This window comes from Malus sylvestris, chromosome 13 (assembly GCF_916048215.2).
Source record: "Malus sylvestris chromosome 13, drMalSylv7.2, whole genome shotgun sequence".
NCBI lineage: Eukaryota > Viridiplantae > Streptophyta > Magnoliopsida > Rosales > Rosaceae > Malus > Malus sylvestris.
The window spans coordinates 41208377-41222118 of NC_062272.1; positions in this window are offsets into that span (position 1 = coordinate 41208377).

A 13742-nucleotide genomic window follows, 5' to 3' on the forward strand; every position below is an offset into this window, starting at 1 on the left:
AGGTGGAACTTGGTGTGGGAAAAGTATCCTCATTGGATCCTTTTCTTGAGGATCCTATAGATCCTATAATTGTGTCCGTTCATCGTACATCATGTGGTCAGAAATCATTTAAAATTTAAAATTCAAATATAAATAGTATCTAATGAAAACTAACCTTATGATGTATGATGAACGGACACGATTGCGAGATCCCTAAGATCCCTAAGAAAAGGATCCGGTGAGGATCATTTTCCCTTGGTGTGGGTTAAGTTCAACAATGAAGACACGCGGGACGACATGTGGTTAACTGTTTGGTACCTGATTTTTGGATTTTCCCGAGACACTATTTGGACATTTCTGCATTTAACTATTAACTGTAAACTGTCATTGACACACCCTAACCCAGAATGTCCACTAGGACTCCGAATCGAGCTGTGATGGTCGACACCTAGAAGGTGACGAAGCCATAAAGTGTGATGATGCGGAAAAATTGTGAATAAATTTAAACCTAAAAGTGCCTAAATACCAGAGTGCATTGGTGAGCGGGTATGAACCCACTTCACACGTGACGTTAGAGCATAAGCAAGTACAGAAGAGTGAATTAAGAATCGTACCCTCGAAACAATCTCCAATACTCATAATCGCCACGAATCTTCGATGATAAGAAAGCTCAGCTACTAAAACCTGGAGGGTGAAGACAAGACAATGGTGAGTGGCCCTGTAATAAAATTTTAATAGAAATCATATAAAACATCTTAACCCCTCGCCACGACACTTGTATAATTTCCAAAAAAATCATAAATATATCACAACACAGCATCTCGTCAGCAATATCGAATAATTATGTGATTAATAACTCATACTAGTACGTAAGTCGGAGTCACCTATGGTGACCTGTACGACTTACCCATATCTCATCACATATACTAGTTCATCACATATTTCATCACATATTTCATCACATATGCTAGCTTGTCACATATTCATCACATATGCTAGCTCATCACATATTCATCACGTATGCTAGCTCATCACATATTCATTACATATGCTAGCTCATCACAAATGCTAGCTCATCACATATTCATTATGTTTGTACCATACTTAGGGCCTTCGTATTTAGATCTCGTATAAACACTCGGGGGACTTAAATGTAATTATGTAATAAAGGAAGGGGCAAATATGTAATAAGTGAAGAGCCCTTATTCTATAAAAGGACTCCTCACTCTCCTCATTAGGAGAGGCTAATTCTTAGGCCATACCCTCACCCTCACAATTGGGGGAAGCCTCACTCTCATTACAGAGGCTTTCTCTCACCCTCACAGTCAAGCTCTTACAGAGAAATACAATATCAGTGTGGACGTAGCCCAAACCTTGGGGTGAACCACGATACATCTTGTGTTATTTACTTTCTCGCAGATTCACGGTCGGATTTACGTTGTTCCAAGACCTCTTCGATTTTGGGCATCAACATTTGGCGCCGTCTGTGGGAATCGATACGAAAAGTGATGTTGGTTCTCTCTCAATTTTCACCTCCGTCGTGAATCTGCAAAAACCCAGCAAGCCAAAAGCAGAAAATATGAGAACCAAAACTCTGAAGGTCTCCTCCGCCCTGCTTTGCTTCTTCTTTCTCAGCTGCCACCACCTATTCCACCATGCACAAGCTCAAGTTCCGAGCACAGAAGGATACACCTGCTCAGCCACAGCCAACTAAACAGTCATTTTCGTCGGTTGTCAGTCCCACTCAGATGAATGATTCTACGCACTACTAAGAGCTTTTGCCTCGTGGAGTAAAGCATCTAGTAGGCCAATGTTATGTGGTGAAGCGCAATCTTGCTCATCACGACAATAAAGCTCATTCTTCCTCCTCGTCATCCCCCTGCTTAAATGTCGTTTGAAACTACAGAGTTAATCGCAGTAGATGATTTGGAGTCGAGCGTCTTTGAATTTCCAAGGATTTGAGTTTCACATTATGAGTCGCTCTGAGTCGTCATCCCGATCATTGGGGTTTTCAAAAAAAAAAATGAAGACCTCGCTCAGCATGTTACAGAGATTCGAACTACACAAAAACGATGCCAAAGATAAGAAAGACATTTAACCATTGGCTCAGGTTGATGAGCTCGCTTAGGCGGCTCAAGACATGCAAGATATGAGAAATTGCTATGATAGCTTACTCTCTGCAGCTGCTGCTACAACAAACAACGCATGTGTGAGACGGAGGACAAGGAAACACTGTCATCTATCTCGTCGTCTTCGGCCTCCTCTGTCTCCGACGCTTTGGGTTCATCAGCATCGGTGTGACCGGAGCTTCTTCTTCTACTCCGGCTCCAAAGATTACTCGTCCCCTTCAGCAACAAGATCTACTCCGGCGACCCGAAAAAACGTCTTGGAATCACAGCAGGCCTACACTGTCAGCTCATAGCGGCCCTGTTCTCGAGCTCACCATGGCAGAGAAACTTGAGAAGTTGAACGAGGTCGCTGCCATCGTTGGAAACGCTTCACCGCACCTAGCTACATAACTGTTTTGTGCAAAGACCGTGTTGGGATCATTGGTGGATTGCCATGGAGAAGGTGTTGTGTTTGCCAAGGCTTTCATGAGCATCACTGCTCAGGATTTTCTTAAACTTTCCAGCAAGCCAAATAGCAAGCCAAATGCTAGAGAACGGCTACGGCTCGAGGTTGTTCGAGCTGAACAATAACGTGAAAGAATCCATACTGACGTCCAGAACTGGCTGAACAACGTGGATGAGATCACCGAGAAGGCGAATGAATTATGGAAGCCTGATATGCAAGCAAAGATGAGTTGCCTCCGTAGGGTTTGTCCAAACCCGGTGCTCTGTTACAAGCTAGGCAGGAGATCAATAAAGTTGCAACAGGCGGTTGTTGAACTCTACGCAAAAAGAATCTGAAAAAGATGAGACCTTTCTCCTTTTTCTTTATTATTTTGCTTTATCATTATTACTTCCTTAAGCCACCAGAGAATGATGAAACAACCCACTACTCGATCAGTCTTAGAGATGCAAACCATCAGACAGCTCAACCATTCCCACAAAAGAAAAAGAAAAAGGATGTCTGAAGAAAAGCAGAAAGTAAAAGCACAAAGCAAAAGCAGAAAGCAAAAGAAGATAAAAAGAAGCAGACATAATTACGGTGGTGATGGCATTATGGGCATGATCCATTGAGTAGAGGGTCGGATTTATTTTTGAATGATGTAATTTATTTTTCTTATCTTTCAGAGACATCCATGTAAACCACATCAGAGGGTTCAAAAAAAAAAAAACGGCAAGCCCAAAATAATGGGCTGCAATGTCATGTGGAGGGCAAAGGCCCATATGCCCAAAAGAGCCAGACCCTCTATTATCACCAACCAAGTGATCAAAAGTACGCCTAGTACTCCAAAATTATTCGACAACCTGCCGCTATTTCCACCAACCAGGTGATCAAAAGTACGCCTAGTATTCCAAAATTATTCGGCAGCCTGCCGCTATTATCACCAACCAGGTGATCAAAAGTACGTCCAGTACTCCAAAATTATACATGAGCATCACTCATGTCAATCATACATAAACATTCACGAGCATCACTCATGTCAATCATACATAAACATTCATGACCATCATTCATGTCAACATTCATGAGCATCACTCATGTCAACATCCATGAGCATCACTCATGTCAATCAACATAAACATTCATGAGCATCACTCATGTCAATCTAGCTTCGAAAGCTTCATTTACAGAGCTCTAGGTTCAAAAGATTCATTTACAAAAGCTCTAGCTTCAAAAGCTTCATTTACAGAGCTCTAGCTTCAAAAGCTTCATTTACAAAAGCTCCATTTACAAAAGCTCCAGCTTTAAAAGCTTCATTTACAAAAGCTCCAGCTTCAAAAGCTTCATTTACAAAGCTCCAGCTTCAAAAGCTTCACTTGCAAAGCTTCACCTACAAAGCTTCAGTGTAGGGTATACAAATACCGTCTCCGAACAACCGCCATTTCGGCCCATACATGGATTGAATTTGAACTCTCCAGCCAACAGCCTCTATTGACCGAAGACGTAGGGGACTACATTATGTACCATATATTGGGCCTCAACTGGGCCTCATGAAAAATACTTGGGGGACTTAGCCCATTATTTATGTACTGAGGAGTAAGCCCTTATTCTATAAAAGGGACTCCCTCACTTTCATTAGAGAGCACCCACTATTCATGTATTAAGGAGCGAGCCCTTATTCTATAAAAGGGACTCCCTCACCATCATTAGAGAGCATCGCCGCCTGCTGAGCAACCGCCTCGCCGCAAGCATCACTCTTAACCCATCACTTATGTATTGAGGAGCGAGCCCTTATTCTATAAAAGGGACTCCCTCACCTTTAACGCCACAAGCCGAGCCAACCAAGGCAACATAAGCCACAAGCAGAGCAACCTCGCAACATGTGCTACTTCTAACTGAGCATCATTTCACTTTGAGCACCACCTCATATCAAGTATCAGTTCAAGATGACATCTAGTTACATCGGCCCACACATGGACTGAATTTCAAGTCTCCAGCCAAAAGACTCTCTTGACTAAAGACTTGGAGGACTATTGTTTGTACCATACTTAGGGCCTCCATATTTAGATCTCGTATAAATACTCGGGGGACTTAAATGTAATTATGTAATAAAGGAAAGGGCAAATATGTAATAAGTGAGGAGCCCTTATTCTATAAAAGGACTCCTCACTCTCCTCATTAGGAGAGGCCAATTCTTAGGCCATACCCTCACCCTCACAATTAGGGAAAGCCTCACTCTCATTACAGAGGCTCTCTCTCACCCTCACAGTCAAGCTCTTACAGAGAAATACAATATTAGTGTGGACATAGCCCAAACCTTGGGGTGAACCACGATACATCTTGTGTTATTTACTTTCTCGCAGATTCACGGTTGGATTTACGTTGTTCCAAGACCCCTCCGGTTTTGTGTATCAACACATTACATATGCTAGCTCATCACATATTCATCACATATGCTAGTTCGTCTCTTATTCATTACATATGCTAGCTCATCACATATTCATCACATATTCATCATGTATGCTAGCTCATAACATATTCATTGCATATGCTAGCTCATCACTTATTCATCACATATGCTAGTTCGTCTCTTATTCATTACATATGCTAGCTCATCACATACTCATCACATATCTCATCAATCGTGGCTAGCATATAAGCCGGAGTTACCTCTAGTGACCTGTACAACTGTACTCGTATTTCATTAATCATTACTAGCACATAAACCAGAGTCACCTCTAACGACCTATACGGCACTACGCCTGCACACGAGTCGGAACCACAGTAGTGGTCTGTACGACAGAACTGGGTGTAAATGAATACGCTCAAGTGCTACGATCACGTGAAGAGTCACCTACGAGTCGAAACCACCTATAGTGGTCTGTACGATAGGCCTGTGCACCTACCTTAAATTCAAGGTAAGCGTATGGTGCGGGAGGTGAACATTATGTGAAGGACTATGCCCTGGCCATGGGGGGGAGCACTAACACCGAGGTGCAGGTTTATGAACTTTGAATGCATCTAATACAACATGTACGACTCATAAGCGACCTGTACAACAATGCCAGGGTTGCCTACTATTGCAACATGTACGACAGTGTCGGAGTTGTTTTAAACATAAATGTAGTCATATCATAACCCCATCAATTCAACTAATACCGTATAATTACTTGAACTTACCTGAACTTACCTATGTGTCTTGCGTTCACCTTTGCACTTCAGAGCGTTCACAATAATTATGTGCAAGGAATATACGTACAGATATGCCATGATGAAATCTAAAATAAAAACATTTCATAGTATTTCCAATTATATAATACGGTGTACTAACTATTAATCACCAGAACATAAAGTTAAAACGCACATTTTTCACCAATATCCCTCATATTGCTCAATTCCTTAAACAAGGCTATTGTCTCGATTATATAATCTCATTTCTTATATGGCTGCATCTAATGTCTCGTTAGACTACCTACGTACTGTAAATAGGGATCAAGCCATTCGTAGTTCGCATTAATCATTTATAGTAATACGCATATGGATATATCACGATGAAATCTACGCTCAACCATCTCATAGTATTTTATAACATATAAATATATATATATATGTCATGGCATAAATTTCTTAGTTTTATTTAAAAGCATCTATAGAATTATCAATCATGAAAAATATGATAAGCAAGGAAAGATCCACTCACTTGGAGTCCGCGCTACAACTTCCTAGCACAAACATCGAGGCGTCACAAATGATCGGTGCTTGCGGCCAATTATCAAATCATATCTCAGAATTCTCGTTGATACAATACATAACTTACATCGCACGTAAGTCTAGGTAATTCGGTCCAGAAGATCTACAAATCAGATCTCTGATCTGTAACTTCCAAGGATCCACATTACGCTTCTAGAATAACATACTAAAGTTTCGAGACGATCCAATGGTCGGATCTCTGCCAATCGCCAAAACCAAGTGGCGGTTAACATTTTATTTTACGAACTTACAAATCCAATTCGGGAAGATCCGTATTTCGGATTCCCTATCCGTAAGATCTTATGGTTCTCAAATATTACGTACTATAACATAATAAAGTTTAGTGACGATCCAACGGTCGGATCGTCGATTCATATAATCACCTATTAATGTAACATAGAGAATTTAGATTCCAACAATCAACCTACGTCATACAACTATCAAAACTGAACTCAAGGCATCTAATTAGCCTAAGAATAACATCGACGACCCCCCTGGCCACGCACCGCTGCCTCGGCTCGCAGGAAAATTCAACTATTTCTAAAAATTCTCAAAAATTACAGAAATGAAGATCTCAAAGAGTAGAGAAAACTTTATACCTGCAGCCAAGGCCAATTTGGTCGGGAAAAGCTCCAATTTTGCTAAAATCCGTCGAAACCCTAAGTATAGGTGTGCTTCGATTCTTCCTCCTCGATGATCCGCCGCTCCTACAATTGATTGGGCTTTGTTTCATACCTCAAGGGAAGTCTAATGGTGGTAGTAATTGATCCAATTAGTTTCAGATTTGGGGGAACTCGAACAAGGAGGGCTACAACACCCATGGTACAATCTTCCCGAAATCTTAACCAATTTATGTCTATTTTGGCTAGAGTGGAACGATGGGATGTTGGGGTGATGTTTAGTGATGATGGGAGTGAAGGGAAATTTATGAGTTTCATGTGGGATTTCTAGATGACTAGCATGCATATACAATTCAACAATATATATACATGAGCAACGGAAGCATGTTATCAAATAAAATCAAAGCTATAGTCATGCAAATCCCCTTCAAGGTTCATAGGTTTATATATAATGCATCAAAACATTTTAAAGAATCAAGAACAAAGTCAAGGAATAGATCTATACCTCTTGATCTTGATTTTAGACCAAGGATGGACCACCTCCAATCTCTTTGCTCCTTGAAATCCTTGAGCCTAGCTTCCCTCCTTGCCTCCTCCACTTTGAAAGAATGAGTGCTCCTAGGTTCTCTTCAAGTTTCCAAAGTAGGAAACCTCTAAAGATCCTCACCCACTAGTGTAATGAGAAGGATGAAGGAATAACCAAAAGGGTGAAAGATTGTTAGCTCTTTTTTTTTTAAGGTGGCCGGCCCTTGTGAGTATTTGAGAGAGTTTTCTTTAGCCTCTTTTTAGTTCTAAACACACAAAAAAAAAACCCTTAAGAAACATTTGCTATAAAGTTCCTTTTATAGACAAAAGAAACCTAGTCAACAACTTGACTATTCTTCTCTCCTAAACACCTAATATGGCCGGCCCTCTTTGTGTTGTTTGGGCTTTGGGCTTTCATTTATTTCAAGTCATCCAATGCTTGAATAAAAGCCCAATGGGTTTGGGCCCAATGGACCCAATTAAACCCGAACGTTTCTTTAAGCCCAAAACGATCTTTATCGCTTTTATGATTTCTTTAGACTTTTCTAAATTAATCACAACACATAATTAATCCAATTAATTGTTTCCATCATCCATTAATTACTCACTACAATAGTGTATTGGTGAACAATCTTTTAGGTTCTAATTAGCAAGGCAGTGAGGTGATTGGCACTAATCCAATTAATTCAATCACTTAGTGAATTGAAACTTCATTTCAATTCACCATTCTTCTTTGATGACTACATTTAATCATCTAGAAGAACTCACAAGCTATGATTGACATCTAACCATATGTCATAGCTACCCAAGCTAATGTAGAAGTTTATTCAGAGAACCTATTCAGTTAGAATTACAATGTAATTCGATCCTTCTCTAATACAATACTCTCAATCACATCATTAGGGTATGGATGTATTATGTCAAACCCCTAATGTGATTATTCCTTCTTATATGATTCATTTGAGTCGTATAGGAACGCATTCCTTTTAATACGCTCGATACTTCGGCCGAAGATTCCCGAATCATATCTTAGAGCATTCTTCCTCTCTTATTGAGGATTAGAGATTCCTTGTTGCGCATACACTTGCCTTCATGACTAAGTGGCTTAACCCCAATCATGCCGTGAACACCCTCGAATGGGGAGACTTTGACATAATCAAAGATTAAATACTTAGCCACAAGACAACGACGATGCCTCAGGTCTAAGGACTACTTACATTATTCCAACCATTAGAGTTACTTGCTTGACATATGAGTAGACCTCCATGCAAGTACTCTCGTTCGATTGTGTTCAGTGAACTCATTCCCCTAATGAGCACCTACATACTTGTCTTAGTGTCACAACACGAATGGGATGAGACTTTCCATCCTTCCATTTGAAGCAGACACAGTATGTACCAGTCTACGCATTGTCAGTATCCCTCCGACAATCCAATGACTAGGAACCTTTTGGACATTTGGTTATGTGAAGAAGGTCTCTGTAATCTAACATCATTAGATTACTTCTTCAATCAATCTATTGTCCATGGATACACTATTTAGGACATATATCGTTCATTGAGATAGTCTTAATTCGTGTTTTTGCCTTTGATGTATAAGATTCATCCATACATCCATTCATTTGTCCTGAAAGATTTCTTCTAAAGATTGACTTTCAGGGCATATTTCCAACAATCTCCCACTTGCACTAAAGTCAATCACTAGTGTATCTTATACATCTTAGCTGAGAGAGCTTATGGTCGTAGGTTAACTTGGTTATGTATTAATTCCTTTTATTATTTAAAAGGGATTTACTTATCAAATGTTTCCAAAAACATTTGATGATGTCTCTTCATCGTGTTCGAATATTTTGATGAGACCTTGATTCCACGGCTTGAGCTATCGCCCCATTACGTCGTAGTATCCTACTAACGACCTTATGGTTTGGATTCAATCATTGGTTCTATAAGAACCTCTTCATTCAAAACACTTTTTGAAGCAGTTTCTAAAACTATATATCGACATATATTTCGTTTGTATACTTTATACAAACTTTGCTCCAATATTGAGACCATTGTAGTACAATACTAACAATTCATTCATATGATTAGTACTTCATCCATTATGAAGTTCCATTTGTTAAAATGGCTTATCTTTCACTTTGGTTAATCAACCTAAGTGAATGCACGCTTCCAGAGTCCCACTCTGATGTTTCTTTCTTAAAGGCAATAATACTCTATCAGTTGCTTTGGTTCTGATCCTGGGATATAGTAATATCTTAAAGTGACAACCCGTGTGGTTTCTTCATCTTTGGATATCTACTTCACAAGTCAATACATGTGTCCCTTTTGTGATTTTATGACACATTCATTATAAGGGTTATGAAAGTGATTTTCTATCATATAGTAAAATGCTTTCTTAAATCTCCAACATCTGAGATTTAATTCCATATAACATTATTGAAATAGCCTTGCTATATCAATAAGTCCAATTTCAAGTCTATACTTCAAAATTGACCGTGTCATATTTTGTCATTTTTCGAGTAACATCTATGTTTAAGTAAGTCTATCAAATAGACTTTATTCATATCTTTGTTGCTCAAATTATGACATCACTCCCACTGGCCTTGTTTGTAACTTAGCATTCCTTCAAAATTAACAATTATAATTTCTTGATTTGAATGCATATTGCTCCCATTAACTTAAATGAATCATACACAAAAGAATTCCTTCTCAAGTAATTCCAAAATGTGTGACTTGTTTCATTAAGTCTATTCATTTAAATTATATGGTGTCATACACCATACTTCAAATTTTAGTCATACTAAGACCTTTAATGTAGTCATATAAGAATTATCCAAGTCTTTAGTGGAAACATAGCTCCTACCAAGAATATAGAAACTCAACCATTCCTTCTAGGTGGTTGATATAATTCTTTATCAAAACTACATTGAGCAATATCGTTACATGAGATGTTGAATTTGGATTGTCTTGTTGTTAAACCATATGTTGTGACTCATTTTGAAACTTATTCCCTTTTTGTTTCATCAACTTGTCCATATGCTTTGTTATTAGCTTGTTCTCATAAAAGAGAATGATGGATAACACCCAACATATAACCATTTTACGTTAGGTTGACGAAACCAACATTCAAAGACTATTCTTTAAATGTCTCACAACATATCATTTTAACGTTTGAAGAGCTTGAGTTCTTTTAACAATTAAAATTACAAACTCTTAATAATAGTCAAGTACTATTATTCATTTAGACAACTATAAACCAATCACATTCAAGTTTATATCCATTTTCACACCTCCCACTATTTCTCATGACTTTAATGAGAAATCACTTCATACATTCAAAATGTATAAACGTGGAGTTTATTGGAGGAAGACATTGGGTAATAGCTTTAAAACATTTCAAGCTTATTTGTTTCAATCTTCACTAAGTTAATGTCTTGTTATTAAGTGACTAAAGTCTTTAAACATTTTATAGATTTAGACACTTCTTTCTTGGTTTCATCACTAACACAATTGACATTTTAAAACAATTTTAAAGAATGCCCAATATGTTGTTCAAAACTACTAATTGAATCAAGAGTGATCTTGATCATTGTGATTTAAGTGATAACCATATAAGAAACGTTTTTCTTATTATTTATATCATTATAATGTGATATAACTCTTGTATCTCATCTAGGATACAACAAGACAATTTTCAATTCATAACACTACTTTAAGGAAATAGTATATTAAAAAGGCATTCTTCACATTACATTAATATGATAATTCAAACATTCATAATGTTTAACACAAAAATATTAGCTCTATACATTTAGAGTCTAATATAAATACCTTCATACATTTAGGCACAAATAGTGGTCTTCCATTATATGAAGCCACATTAAGTTCTTAACAAAATAAGAAAGTTTAAAGACAATCTTTAAATGCCTAACAAACTTCCTAAGTAGTAAGCAAAAACATAGTGGCCGAACCCTTCTCCACATTATTCCTTGCTTGTTCCTCTTCTACTTGGCTCCTCCACCTATATACAATTATACAAGTGATTAGCTCTTTATATCAAATATAAATATTTAGAAGATCTAACAGTTAGAATTGAAGATAAGAACATAAACCATACCTTGTGGTTTGTCCTTAAGAGTTGCAAGGTATAACCTGCAATTCCTCTTCCAATGCCCCTCCTTTCCACAGTGGTGGCAAGTCCCCTTGGGCTCCATTGCCTTCTTTTTCTTCACTCCTCCTTTCGGCTTATGAGTGGGTGACTTCTTCTCCTTCCCTTTGCCTTTGCCTTGCGGCATAGCCTTGGAAGAGGATGGCTTGTTGTAGGCTACTGCAGCAGTCCCTACAACGTTCTCTTTCTTCATAGTCTTCTCGGCAGTTACTAACATATTTAGCAACTCAGAGAGAGAACTATCCATCTTATTCATATTGTAGTTCATTACGAACTGCGCAAATGAATCAGAAAGAGAAGCCAATATAAAGTCCTGGGCCAATTCCCCGTCAAGTGGAGTACCTAGGTTCTCCAATTGTTCAATGAGTCCTATCATCTTCAGTACATGTTGATGCACTGGAGCCCCTTTGACCATCTTGGTCTTCACAAGTTCACTGACAGTGCTAAAGCGACGGTTGCGCGTCCCTTCACCATATAATTCCGTAAGATGGAGTATTATGGAATATGCACTGTCCATGCCCTCATGCTGTCTCTGTAGCTCCTCATTCATGGAAGCCAACAGATAGCATTTGGCTTGTGTGTCATCCTCAACATACTTGTCATACTTAGCACGTTCATCCTCAGTAGCCTCAGGGCCAAGAGGTATGTGAGATGGGACTTTGTCTAGCACGTAAACAATCTTCTCCAATGTTAGGAGAATCTTGATATTACGATACCATGATGGGAAATTGTGCCCCTCTAGGCAATGTTTGTCGAGTATTTTCGCGAGTGCGCTTCCAACCATATCTATATACATAAACAATAAAATAATTAGATTGATTGTTGATTAAGTCAAACGATTCGGGTCTTTAAACCGAATGACACCACCCACCATTTTTGGCAAATTCCATATCCCCCATGATGGAATCCGGGAGATTTCAAAGAAAGCTCCTGGCGGGTTATGGGAGGCTCACTATTACCAAGCCCACCTCACGATTATACGATGTTGGCTAGCAAAAATAATAATGAGAGGGTATACTTACCCATTCACAACAACCTCTTGTGATTACCCATCTTTTTGGCCTCTAGAGAACAATGCCTCACGATTATACGATATTGGCACCATTTCTCTTAGTTAAGTTATTTCCCACCATGCTGGTTTAGATAGGGGTTCAAGCATGACCTCACGATTATACGATATTGGCCACACTCGTTGCCTATCTTCACCTCATCAAATGTTTTAAATAAACTCCTCCTGAATATAAGCATGCACTTTGTCACTTCCCCATTATAGGGTGAAGGCGGTGTACAAGTCATAAACGCTTGGAGCCTACCATGGTGGAAGGTCACGAAAAAGTGTTCAAAGCACTCTTACGTTTTCAACTTAATATTGAGTGGTTTGAGGGATTTTAAGGTCTCATCAATTTCATTTATTTAATCACAATCAAATAAATAATGTCCTATTACAACTACTAGTCCAAAGTTAATGAAATTAGTAGCATATAATATCCCCACTATTCGTTTTCATAAAACAAATCAATATCAAAACATTTTTCAAAATATTGGAGATATATATAACTACTAATTGTATTCATTATAGTTTAGTAGCGTATGATACTCCCACTATTTGTTTTGAGAAAAACAAATCAATATCAAAAACGAATTTTTCAAATATTGGAAGTAACTACTACTACTATGGTTTTTGCATTCCTTTGTAATTGGACTTTATAGTTTATCTTAGGCTCTTGGATGACTATGGACTTAATAGGTTATTGCAACAACGAGCCAACATTGTTGAATAAAAACTCGGGGAGGTTGTGTCAATTTAATTACGTGCTTATTAATCCAATTAAAACTATTTTCATTGAGCCATTAGAAATGAAAGACAATCATTCATTGCTAATTAGGGCGTTGGACCCATTTAAACTTTAATCTTATGTCAAAAACCCTTCTTTTAGTTATGTCTCCTTACCAATAGTTAAAGAAACTCTAGTCTAGCACTAGAGGGAATCAACTAATGAATAGAGATTAAGAAGTAATAAGAATTACAAACCGATTTGTACAAATTCCTATAAATTACATATACTAAAAGGAGAGAGATAGATTAACTTCAAACGTGATAAGGTCCAATTAAACAGTAATTAAAACACATTCCCAAGGTTCAAACAA